Genomic DNA, 14,327 nt, shown 5'->3' with positions numbered 1-14,327 from the left:
ATTGGTGCAGAGGCTTGCCCGGGCCTCGCCGCCTCAGCCGTTAGGCCAGGGCCTCTGGGCTCTTCATTTAATTAAATGTTGGATTGGGGGCCATGTGCGTGGCGCACAGTTGTCTCTGCATCTGCGGCTGCACAGTCTTCGGGGTGGGGCATAGAGGGTGGAGCTGGTAATGCCATTGTCATGCGCATTGCAATTAAAAGTGCGTGTGACCATAGGCATCCCAGGACCCAGCCACACCAGAGACTGTCACAGTGCGGGCGGCAGACATCATTTAATTATTACTAGCCCCAGCCCTCTGCCTGGCTAGCCTTGCCCTCTTCTGCAGCCCGCTTATGCCTGCCTGCTCTGAAGCTGCATGCCAGGCCTCGCCTCAGGAAGTCTGTCCGAGGCGCGGCCCGAATGGTCCACGGCTTTTCAAAATGTAATGTTTGTTTCGGTTTAATGGTTACTTTGACCACGGTTTTTAATCATGCTGTTATTTGTGGGGCAGCGTTTTCAGTTCACCTCTCTTTCATAGCCCACAGATCTCGGCATGCATTCGTACAACAGCAGAATCACGTGTACATGTCCTTGTCATCGTCCCCCCCACCCTATTCCCTCTCTTCCCCCACCCTCAACCCTGCACAATATCAGAAATGTTCTGATGCTGCATATCATTGGCAAAGGACATTGGGAAAGTCAAGGTTAACAAAGCAAGCTCTAGTGGCTTGCCAGTCCTTCTTTCAGTATCTACTGCCACGTGCTATGGTCACCTGCACTTGTGTACATTTGGTATCACTGTCTGTAGGGCAGGAAAACGTTATTATTATTATTTTTAATTATAGATGGAAGCGGATCATGACATGAGTGAGAAAAAGTGGGAGGGGAAAGGCAGAGAGAAAGCTATCTGAGAGGGAGGAGGAGGGCAAGAAATGGGAAGGATGGAGAGAGAGAACATTCTTGTTGGGCTGCTTTTGGTTCCACAGGATGGCCCTGGGGGGTCCCTGCCACCCATGACATGACTGCCCACATGAAGCATACAATAAAACACTCCAGTGGAGCGCCCTTGCTGTTCTGCCTTGCTGACGGTCTTGGGCCCTGTGGAGGGAATGCTGATCCATCGGCACTGCAGAGACATATGTTGTGGCCCTAGAAAACACAATGAACTGCCCTTCAGCAGGTCGAACCCAAGGAGAACCACAGTGGAACTACAGGACACCACAGGAGAGAGCACCATGAGGGAGGGTGCAGTCACACTATACGGGCAACATGAGGGCACCTATGGCAGCACCATAAGAGAGAGCATATCCAAAGCTGATGGGCACCACACACCATGTGAGGGCACAGGGATAGCATAGGAGAGGGCACAGAAGGACACTTCAGCTGACAACCAGTCGCACAATTGTGACACAACAAGGGCAGCTTGAGAAAGTACCCAGTGACATCACAAGGGAACCATGGGAGATGGCACTGTGACATCACGGGGGCATCAAAGAAGAGAGCACTGTGACATCACATGGGAACCATGGGAGAGAGCTCTGTGACATCCGAAGGTCACCACAGGAGAGGGCACTGTGAGATCTCGAATGTACCACAGGACAGTGTGCAGTGACATCACTGGGGTACCATAGGACAGTGGACTGTAACATCACTTGGGTATCACAGGAGAGGGCACTGTGGGATCACTAATGTACCACGGGACAGTGCACTGTGACATCACTGGGGTACCACAGAACAGTGCACTGTAACATCACTTGGGTATCATAGGAGAGGGCACTGTGAGATCAGTAATGTACCTCAGGACCCGAAACTTTGACATCACTGAGGTACCACATGACAGTGCACTGTGACATCACCGGGGTACCATAGGACAGGGCACTGTAACATCACTAGGGTACCAAATCACAGGGCACCATGGGAGAGGGCACTGTGACATCACAAGGGCATCATAGGAGAGGGCACTGTGACATCACTAGGGTATTGAAGGGGGCAGTGTGACATCATGAGGGCTCTACTGTAGATGGCATTGTTACATCACGAGGGTGCCACAGGAGATGTCATTGTGACATCACGAGGGCACCACAAGAGAGGGCACTGTGACATCACAAGGGCTGCACTTTGGGAGGGTATTGTGGTGTCATGAGGGATCCACTTGAGAGGGCACTATGAGATCACAAAGGCACCACAGGAGAGGTTACTGTGACAGAACGAGGACACCATAGAAGGGGGCCTTGTGACATCACGAGGGCTACTTTGGTGAGGACACTGACATCACTAGAGCACAACGAGAGAGGACACTGTGACATCACAAGCGCACCCCAGGAGAGAACACTGTGCCATCACAAGGGCACCATAGACAGGGGGTCCGTGACATCACAAGGGCTCCACAGGAGAGGGCACTGTGACATCACTAGAACACCACAGGAGATGGCACTGTGACATCACTAGAGTACCACAGGAGACTGCGCTGTGACATCACTAGGGTACCAGAGGAGAGAGTTGAGAGACCGTGTTAGAGCACGGGACACCATGAGAGTGTACAAGACACCATGTCCACAGGATGTTCCAGTCTGGCCATGTCCCTGCTGTGAAGTAGACTCTAGTGCATCTCTAGCTCTACCTTTGTTCTCACACTGTGATCACTGGTCTTTGCCCATCTCAGGCCTTTCGGGTTTCCCATTAACAATCAAAGCAGTGTTTCTGCAACACGATGCAGAGAGTTGGGATAATGTGTGAGAGGCTCACGGCAAACCACTTGCGAGGTGAAGTGGTTCCTGATGCCAGGGGACCTGTCAGCAAGGTGTCGATTTATTAAAGAGCTGAATGAAACTTCCTGTGGCTTCTTACAAATTGGGTTCCTGAATCGATTGATGTTTAACGGCCTTCCCGGTCGTGTTAGGAAGCCCGCTGCTGAGCAGATCCGCTCTGACACCACGGCGGTGTTGGGGCCTTGGAAGGAAGACAAGCTGGGCTTGAAGCTCATTTCAACACCTACAAAGCAAGACAGGAGCCCGCTCAGGTGTCATTTCAACCCACTTGGGATTCAACATGTTTTATTGCAGGAAATGACAGGGCACCCACAGGGGAGACGTATATATACACTAGAGGTTCCAGGAGGCCATTGTGTGGGCCACGCCCACCACGGCAGGTATGAACAATATAAAGTACATGATGAACTACGCCTGCATTTCTTTTGAAACTTTCGCCACTGAAGAAGGGATGTTTTTTCCTGAAACGCGTTTGGCGTTCTAATTTTGTGGAGTGGTTCCTGATGCCAGGGGACCTGTCAGCAAGGTGTCGATTTATTGAAGAGCTGAATTAAACTTCCTGTGGCTTCTTACAAATTGGGTTCCTGAATCGATTGATATATATATATATATATATATTGTTACATTGTTTTGTACAACAACAATAATGCATTTAAGCAGTTATTTTACTATTCACAAGAATGTTTGTCATTTATTTGCAAACAGTAACCAATCTGAATCACCAGTAATAATTATTTCAAGCATGCAGCATAAAGCGATGTGTGTTTCCTTTGGATGCAACTATCTGTATATAGTCACTGTAAATAGAGGCATTATGCCTTTAAATTTCTTGCTATCTGGTATCAGACACAACCATATGATTCACGTGTGGGAGGTGTGGCCCAATGGGTGGGCTTTCACCAAGCAGATAAAAGAACTTTCCAAAGTTTGAAATGTGGTGTGTGAACAAGAGTACGCCAGTACTCGAAACGTTACATTTTGGAAGGCACTTAAAATGAACAACATCTTGCCTGGACAACGTGGGGTCTGTCTCTTCTCTCGCCGCTGCTTTTACCGCTGCATGTGGAGGTTTGAAGGATTCTTACAATATTACGCGGAAGCTGGCTGTCTCCGCTGATGGTACCCCCTCCTCGACAAGTGATTCTCTGTTTCAACAACCAAACGTCGATGTGAATTCCTTGAGGAGTAAAGCGGCGGAGAATTCCCTGACAAAGATATTTACGGAGTGTTTTTCACTGAGAGGGGCTAGTCTGCTGACCGGTCATCGCGCTGACGAACACCGTTTCATTAATCAACGTCAGGTGAGGAGGCAGCGTTTGTGTCCAAAGGTGGCGTGCAAAACGCGAAGGGCGCGCAACAGCGGCCCTTATTTTATCGTAGTTAACTACAGTGCGCATTTAACTTCCATTACCACACTATCGGACTGCTCTGCTCGCAGCCATGGCGGCTAGCTCTGAAACGGAGCGTGAGGCGGCAGCTGCCGCTTTGTTTGCGAAAGTGCCACGAGGATTAGGCAGCAGCAGTAAGCCAGCACCAACCAGCGCCGCTACTACAGCCAATCAAGATGTTACAAAATTGTTGAAATTACTGGAAAAAAAGTCTCGTGCAGAGATTACGAAGTGGTGGGAGCATAAATCTCTGTCTAAATATGAAGAAGTGGGGCGAGTGCCGAGAGGCTTACGCATCATGCTGGCACCAAGTTTTTTGGACCCTAACCCCAACATGCTAAGAGAATGGGGGGAACTGAACTTGATAGCATCAATGAACATAGTAAAGCTCCTAATAAAATATGCAGTTATTGACCGTGCTGTGCTCCTGGATGAAATAGCACAGATCAATAAGGATTTGGATGCTTTCGTGGATGCTGAATTACAGGCAATGATTGCAAAAGGACGTAAAGATATCAGTGAGCGACTACACAAACATGAGGACAAAATTAAAGTGCGCAAAATAAATAAGTTTGCAAGAGATCTTAACGACTACGAGACCGGACAAATTTACACATTTGCACGCAAGTACGACCAAGCAAAAAAGCAGCGGCAAATACAAAAATCAGTCTCACAGTCCCAAACAATGCAAACTCAACAAGTTTCAGCTACAACATTGGATATACAAGAAACAATATCCACAGATACCGCTTCACTTGCTAGCTCATCCAGCGCCTGCGGGTCTTTGTCAAGTTTGACGGAGGATAATTCTTTACATGCCATACTCGATCTAGGAGAGGAGATGGATTTTTTGGTCGAGGCCCAGCTGCAAGCTCAAGGCCCGCGGACGCGGTCACACAACGCAGCAAAAGGAAAAACGCAAGGCGGAGGGCAAGACGCAAGCGTGCCAAAAGAGTCACAGCCACCAAAAAAGAAATGGTACAGAAAGAAAAACAACAACTAGTGATTGGTGCTAGTACAATTGTCAACCTATCGGATGTGACACTTACCGCAGCGGAAGAACAAATTCTGAAATTGGGTTTAAACTTTTGTCCTGAAAGCTCATTTGACTACACCAGCACCAGGGCTGATGTCTACCTTTACATTAGAAAGTTGAAATTACGTAAATTTCATGCAATCAAAAACAAATCCAGCGACAATTCAGATGATCCACATAAGAAGGCTGAAGAAAACACCGGCCCTTTTTTAGTTCCAGCCCATGATGCAAGAACCCTCATCACGCTATGCAACCTCAACAGTGCCAATGAGGCACCGAATATGGAGATGGATGTAGCTGACACCCAAACAGAATTACGTGGAATTGATGTTCCCCAAAGGGGAGCAGGTGAAAGTCCTTTCAAGCCTAAGAGCAAATTTGTCCCCGTTATGCCTAAAGATGCGGTGGATATTTATCATGACTGCATTATTGAGGATTTAAAGAAACTCAACAGACAAATTCATTCCAACAAAGATATGTCCAGTTTCCAAACAAGGGAATATAACAACTTAATGGCAAAATTGTCCAAAAATCAAGAAATCATTGTGAGTCCCTCTGACAAAGGAGGTAATATTGTTTTGTGGCAAAAAGAACAATATACTACAGAAGCAAAGCGCCAATTGGACAATGTTGAATGTTATATACGAAGTAATGGTATCCAATATAAACATGCAAAGGACAGCATCAAGAAATTGCTTTTGTCCTACAAAAGAGAAACTCTGATTTCCCCTACGGAATGTGCATTTTTATTAATTGAACATCCAGTGATACCACACATGTATCTAATCCCCAAGGTGCACAAAATGCAGAATCCAACACCTGGGAGGCCCATCATTTCTGCCATCAAGAGTATGGGCGAGAATATTTCACGATACATCGACTTTTATTTGCAAGAGCATGTCCAATCATTACCCAGTTACATCAAAGATACAGGTGATTTTCTTTTGAAATTAGAGGCCATAGCATGGCAAAAGAACTGGTGCATCATCACTCTGGACATTGAGTCCTTATACACCTGCATCGAACACAAGAAAGGTATTGAGGGTATAAGACATTTTTTGGGGCGCAAATCTTGCATGTATTACAGCCACAACAAAATGATTTGCAATTTGGTACAATGGTGTTTGGAGAACAATTATTTTTTGTTTGGAAAAGAGATTTGGAAACAGATACGTGGTGTAGCCATGGGTTCCTGCTTCTCCCCCAGCTACGCGTGCTTGCACGTGGGGCTGTGGGAGGAGCAGGAATTACCAGGCATTTGTGGATTTGAACGTGTCAAACATTGGATGCGCTTCATTGATGATATTTTTTGTGTATGGGAAGGGGACATGGCGAGTGCTAAAAATTTTGTGAATGCACTTAATGTGAATCAATTTAATTTGTTTTTCACTTCTAATATCAGCGAAACTTCGGCTGATTTTCTTGATGTCTCTATTAACATCATGGACAACAAGATTATCACTTCCCTACATAGAAAGTCCACTGCTGGTAACAGTATTTTACACGCCAGCAGTGGCCACCCCAGACATGTCATCATGAGCATTCCGCTGGGCGAACTATTACGCCTTAAGCGTATATGCAATACTCAGGAAAAGTTTGAGGAGGGGGCGACGGCAATGCTTGAGAGATTAGAGGCCAGGGGCTACAGCAAAACCTGTTTAGCCACAGCATTGCAAAAGAGCAAACAAAGATCTAGGGACTCTTTGTTCGTACCTAAACCCCCTGAAGACAACAGCGCACCTAATGTCACTAGATTGGTAACCACGTACAGCAGACAGCATCGCAAGATAAAATCCATAATTAACAAGCATTGGGCAATTGTTAAAACAGATGGAGTCTTACGCGATAGGACCCCAGACAAACTGGTGGTCACATTCAGGCGAGCATACAGTATGCGCAGCAAGTTAGTACAATCTAGCCCTGAATTGCCGAAGATCACCAACTGGTTTGGAGGTAAAGGCTTTCACAAATGCGCCTCATGTCGAGCGTGCAAGTTCGGCCAGAATACCACCCATTACCGCACTCCTTTTTCTGATTCTGATTCCTCAATTCACGGCAATTACAATTGCCGTACGGAGTTCGCGGTGTACGTCCTTACTTGCACCTGCGGCCTGCGCTATGTAGGCAGTACTGGCGCACAGGTGCATGTTCGAATATTGCAGCACCTTCGTGCTATAGTTAATCACGATGCGGCGTATCCGGTAGCACGCCACTTCAACAGCAGGCACAACAGGGATCTGTCATGCCTTAAATATTTCGTCATTGATGCTGTTGCTCCGTTGAGACGGGGTGGTGATCGTGAAAAACTATTACGCCGTTTAGAAACGCAGTACATCATCAAACTCGACAGCAAACAACCCAATGGGTTGAATGCGACAGAGGACATGCACAATTTTCTGTAAGTGCATCAAATTCTTTGTATATATTCTGCACAAACTATATGTCTTTTCAGCAAACTGAAGTTCCCATAATAGATTTTTCCAATATGACACACTACACAATTTTTGTAATATGTACATACACATTTTTCTTGTAAGCAAATACCTTTTTTAGGTAAGGCTATAGTCCCGTCTCTTAACTTAGAGCTGTCTGTCCGGGTTTCTGAGCAGGGCAGTCTTTTAATTATATTTGGAAATGTTTTTTTCTTTTGTGGTGATTTTCTTTGTCACTGTAAAATTGTTACAGCACTTTTTTCTCACAAACATAATTGTCTTGTAAATAGTTCTGCAATAATATTTTGAACAATATGAATGCATCATTGTATATATATATATATTTTTTTTAAATATAATGACAGAGGACTAAAACTCGAGAATGTGTTTTTACACTTAGGTGCCACCCTTCGGATGACACCTACACTCATAGGTACTTTAAAAATCGGTTCTTTCACAGATAAGCAGTGCCTGTACATTTAGCAATTAAGTTTGATATGACTATGATTTGCATCTGTTCAATATTTTTTATGCTTGTCTTTGGATTCATGGTCCAGATTGGGTGTTACGGTAATAGGAGATATGCTATGCATTTATGCATATGATGAATATTGTTACTTTGTTTTGTACAACAACAATAATGCATTTAAGCAGTTATTTTACTATTCACAAGAATGTTTGTCATTTATTTGCAAACAGTAACCAATCTGAATCACCAGTAATAATTATTTCAAGCATGCAGCATAAAGCGATGTGTGTTTCCTTTGGATGCAACTATCTGTATATAGTCACTGTAAATAGAGGCATTATGCCTTTAAATTTCTTGCTATCTGGTATCAGACACAACCATATGATTCACGTGTGGGAGGTGTGGCCCAATGGGTGGGCTTTCACCAAGCAGATAAAAGAACTTTCCAAAGTTTGAAATGTGGTGTGTGAACAAGAGTACGCCAGTACTCGAAACGTTACATTTTGGAAGGCACTTAAAATAAACAACATCTTGCCTGGACAACGTGGGGTCTGTCTCTTCTCTCGCCGCTGCTGTTACCGCTGCATGTGGAGGTTTGAAGGATTCTTACAATATATATATATATATATATATATATTTGCACATAACTCCATCCCAGGAAGGAATAACGGGCCGCACTCCCGAAATGATGGTTTTACAATTTTTTTTATTTTATGATTTTCATTAAATAAAGGGCTTTATGAGCGTTTCAGATCGACGCGTTTCGACATTGCCAAACACCTTGTACTTGGGTTACATTACAGTGAAAGGAGGTCTGTCACTCTGTCACAAGGATGGTGTCATCAGTGATGTCATGAGTGATGTCAGTGACCATGTCATGAGTGATGTAATATGTGATGTCATCAGCAGTGCATTGCACGCGCAAGTTATAGTGAGTCCAACCAACTATAACGTGGGAATTTCAATGGTTTTATGCGAGTAAAACTTCCAGCTAACTATAACTGGTGTGCAACCTAGGGTTTTTTCAGTAATATTTTTTTTATAACGAATTTTATATTGTATAATTATGTAATATTTTTTTTTATTTTTAATTTTTTTAATATTTTTTGCCCGGAGCGCTCCCGGGGCGCGCACCGGTGAACGCACGGGTAAGCACAATTTTACGGTGCGCCCCGGGGCGCGTACCGGTGAGTGTCCCGATAGCGCTATTGCCGCGAATGAAAACAACATCCTGACGTATCGCGCAGCCGCGTGATGCGTCATATGACGTACTGCGTAAGCGCACCCGGAAGCACGCGATCGCATACGATCGCGCAACGTCTCGACTCGCTTACGCCACGCGCCCCGGGGCGCGTAGCGTAAGCGCGTCGGGTCATGTGATCTGAAAATAACACTTTTCATTGGTGCAGATCAGTTTTGGTTTCCAAATGATGAAAGCCTGGATCATGTGACTTGAAAATAACACTTTTCATTGGTCCAGAACAGTTTTGTTTTCCAAATGATGAAAGCCCCCACCTTTTTTCCTTACTCTGACTTTGTCCTTTGACTGAGGAAGACCTGTTTGGAGTTCTATCTCTACTCTTTACTAGTATAAAATGGCTACAGTAGCAGCAACAGCTGGAGCATCTGCCCCACCACCACCACCATCTAAAAGACCACCAGAAGATTATATTGGTGGTCAAGAGGAAGAGGAGGAGGATGATGAAGAGGAGGCACAGACAAGGCAGTTCCTGCCTGAAGATAAACAGCCATACAAACCAAAAGAGCACTTTATATGGGAGTTCTACAAAATCCCAAGGGGTTTTAAAAAAGTCAACGCTGCAAAGGTGACTTGCTTGATTTGTGGTGCTGAGCTGTCCAGGGGGAACCCTAACAAAAAATATTCCTTCGGGAATCATACCATGATTCGCCACATGATGCGTTGGCATCCAAACAATTACTCTAATGCAGAGTTAAGGGACCTCTGCAGTAAGCTACCCCCATCAACGTCTAGACCCTCAACATCAAAACAACCCACTCCATCGGGTCCGGGGGCAAGAGACACATTGGCTACTATTCAACCTAAGTTTGCCGATTACAAAATCGTGTGCAAATATTGTAACAAGACACTTTGCTATGGTGAGCAAAGTATCAAACTTATCATGGTTGCTGGTGATAACCATAAGTGTCCAAGAAAACCCTAATTTTTCCTGATTTTTTTTGCTCAAGTTGAGCCATTTACAATTCCTCGTTTTTTGTTTCTCCCCATAAAAAATACAAAAAAATATAAAAGTGTTTAGAAAAGCCAAAAAAAGTACAAAATAATCAAAAAAACATCAACAAAATATAAAACAACAAAAAGAAGAAAAAAACAGTTCTTTTTAGAACTACCTTTACTTTATAAAAATAAACATATATTTTTAAAGAATCTCTGTCAATCTTTTTTTCTGCAGGGTACGCGTACCGGTACGTGCACCGGGGCGCGCACCGAGGCGCGCACCAAAAAAAAGAAAAAAAATTAAAGAAGGAGTTAGCATGAGGGAAGAACACATAGAGAGTAATGTTAAAAGAAAGAGAGCTAGAGGGAGAAACACAGAGGGATTGTTTATTACATAGTAAAAAACAGAGAAGGTGTGATAGGGTGAAAGTGAGAAAAGTAAAATGACTAAAGGAGCGAAAGAAAGGAAGAGGTAGGAAGAAGACTAAAGTAGAGATAGTGGGAGATTGTGAATGGGTGTTGAAAGAAAAAGAAAGGACAGTAAAAAATGGAGAATAAAGGGTAGTGGCGGAACCGGGATAAATGAAGAACGGTGAAGGAGGGTGAGAAAAGACCAGTTAGTGTAAGTAAAGAGGGGTGAAAGAGGGTGAAAAATTGAATTAGGATAAGACATGGGGAGTGACAAAGAGAAAGGACAAAGAGAGTAAAGGAAACAGTGCCTGAATGGGTTTGAGTGAAACAGCAAAGAAAGGTAAGTAATGCAGTGTGTGAGACTTATAGGGATTCAGTGGGTGTAGGTCGGGATATGGGTGTCTAAGGTGTGTCTGTGGGGGTGGGTGTGTGGGGTGTTTCGGTGTGGGTGGAGGTGAGGGTGTGTGAGATATCTGTGAGGGGTGTATGGGTGTGGGGGGTATGTGTGTGGGATGTATGTGTGTGTATGGAATGTGTGTGTGTGTGTGAAGAGTCTGTGTGGGGGGTGTGTGTGTGTATGAGGTGTGTGTGTGGTGTGTGTGTGGGGTGTATGTCAGAGGTGTGTGTATGTGTAGGGAGGGGGATGATGTGTGTATGTAGGAGTGAAGTAAATAATTAAGAAAAAGAGAATGAGTGAATAAGTAAAGGAAGGGAACAGAGGGTAAGTGAAGTAAAGAATGGGAGCTGAAAGAAGTTGAATATGAGAGGGGAAATAGGGAAAGGGGAGTAAACATGGAGAATAGGTGAGGGAAGCAGAGTAAAGAAACAGGAGTGAGGTTCGTTGAGAAAATGTTAGTGAGGTTAAAGCAAAGGGTGATGACAAACTACATTTTTTTGTCACACTTACCATATAATTAATGTAAACTTTAATTACATGTTTTTACTACACTTTGTATCTGTGAAAGAGAGAAGAAAAAATAAGTTATAATTAGTAAAATATGTATTTTAAATTAAAAGATACAAATGAAGAGGTTAAAAATCATAACAGTGTATTTAGAAATAAAGTAAGAGTGAAGGACACAGAAAGGGAAATAAAGTAAGGTAGAAGGACAAAAAGAGAGAAAAGGAAATAGAAGGAGAGCAAATTACTAAGAGTAAGGAATATAGATTCACTGACAGAGAGGAAAAGAAGAACAGAGAAATGAACTGAAGGTAAGAAAGATACTAAAACAATGTGAGTTAGCAAAACTAAATCAGGAAACAGTAGTAAGTAAAAAGATAAAGACTGAGACAGAAAAGAGTCTAATTAAGGATGCATTTAGAAGAATGAGGAATAGAAGATAATTGAGAGTAAGTGAAGAACAGTCATAGAGTGAAGGGATGAAGGGAGAGAGGATAATATACAACGATTGAGGGAAATGGAGTGAGGAAGTTAGTAGACAGACACACTAAGAGAAAAACTGAGTGAGGTGGAGTACAATGAGTGAGAAAAGGAAATAAGTAAGGGAGCAAAAAAAGGAAAGAGAGGAGAATGTGACTAAAACAGTGGTACTGAGAGAAAATAATTTGGTGATGAAAGTAAAGAGAAGGGCATTGAAAGAAAGGAAATGAGGGATAGTAATGGAACCAGAGTAAAAGAAATGGGATGAAGAACGATGAGAGAAGAGCAGTGAAGTTGGTGTAAAAGAAGTGATAGAAGGTAGATAAACACAAGTGAACATAACACAAGGAGAGTGAGGCACTGAGGACATAGAGGTAGTGAACAAAAAATAGAGAGAAGAGGTCAAAAGAAAGGAGCAAACAAAGATAAGCGAGGGAGAGTGGGTGATTTATAGTGATAGAGTGCGATAATACTGCTGACTGAGTAAACAGGAATTACTAAAAGAGCAAAGGAGGAAAATACGGAAAAGGGAAGTAAAGCAGAGAGACTGAAAGCTGAAAAGTTATGCAAGGGAGAGAGGGGATGCAGACAGTTGAAATGAGAATTAGGGGTTGTCAAAGAAGTGGAGTAAAGGAACGGGGGTTACAGAGAGTGAGAGAAAGACATGATAAGTGAGTAAAAAGAGCTGAAAGAGGATGGAAAAAGGAAAGTGAGTGTCAGAGAATGGGAATACAATTTAATTTACACAATCCAAAGTATAGAATAACTTGTACAACATGTTACATAGTTTATTTTGCTGTTCTCAGAATATATTGAATTTCACTTAAAACAGTGAGTTCAAATTACTCATAATATGACAGCGGGAAAAAAAAACACAATCTAAAAGATTGTGTTTTAAAAAAAACCTTAGATACTGACAAATGACAAATGTACACTAATCTTTGATTTACTTACTTTTCCTTGAGGCCAAATAGTATATCATGGAGGTCCTTTTCTCGTTGCAAAGTACTCTGCTGTTCACTAAAAAATCAATTTCATCGACTTTCTAGAAGAAAAGCTCCAAGAACATCTGAAATATTTTCATTATTTTCATATACTCCTTTTTTTCAGTCATGCCTCTTTACTCATTCCTGTACCTTTCCTTTTGGCCAAATAGTGTCAGATGAATGAGTATATTTTCAAATTAATTCTAGGAAAATCTGAAATTACCTTTTTTCCGACGTTCTGAAAGAAAGGCTCATACAACATTTTCACAATATTTAAGTATTTGTAAAACCATCTCTGACTCACTCTTGTTCATCATTTTGTATAATACTAATATCACTTACTATGAGATCCACTTACAGTACCTATATGACAAGTCAATTTTTTATATTACCTGGATCACTTTTACTCAGAATATATTTTTAAACAGCAAAATAACCTTTATTAACTGCTCCCGTCTTCATAGGCCAATTACCTTTACTTAAATTTTGGTTGTAAAAACACTAGGTATGAATTTTTTAAGCCAAAAGGCAAACGTTGTTTGAAAGTCAAATGAGTGTCGTTACAGTGGTCCAACATTTACAACTTTTTAAATAGCATGTGTAATGCCCTGATGTTGTAGAAGGACCGTCATGAAAAATAATAGCTACTGTTGCAAAGGTTCTTCCTGATATTGATAACTGAGAAGCCACAACATGTTTAATAGAAGTTGTCAATTTAGTTCCATCAGGTCTACATCGTTGGAACATTAAAATGACATACTGACCATAATTTTGTAGAAATAATGTGGACAGCATTGCAGACTTACATTGGGTACACACCATATTGTGATCCGCTGCTTTAACTAGATTATTAAAAGGCACTGATTTGCAGTCTGGTAAAGTCAAATATATAAATCTTTCAGTGTCTATTCTAGTAGTACTTGATAAAGTACAGTTGTCGCAGTCATGCTGCCATTGATAAGAAAGGCTAAAAAAATTTTTATATCTACACCTTCATCTTCCAATACATCAAACATATACATTAAAAATTCCTGACAATCCTGCTGAATATTCTGTGACAATTGATTTTGACCAGAACATATGTCTAGAAGATTTCGAATTTCTGAAACACTTTCTATTTTTGCTCTATCACTGCTACATTTCTCAAACACGGAATTCAACAAACACCAGAATCTTTGATCCCGATTTTCAACAATCTGTTCTTGTATATTTTGAAGAAAAAAAACAACATTAACCACTACATTAGCATAGCAGTTGACACCAGAACTGTTTTCAAACTG

Source organism: Lissotriton helveticus, chromosome 5_1, assembly GCF_964261635.1.
Source record: "Lissotriton helveticus chromosome 5_1, aLisHel1.1, whole genome shotgun sequence".
Taxonomy (NCBI): domain Eukaryota; kingdom Metazoa; phylum Chordata; class Amphibia; order Caudata; family Salamandridae; genus Lissotriton; species Lissotriton helveticus.
The sequence above is the reverse complement of the archived record's forward strand: the minus strand, read 5'-3'. Positions refer to the sequence as shown.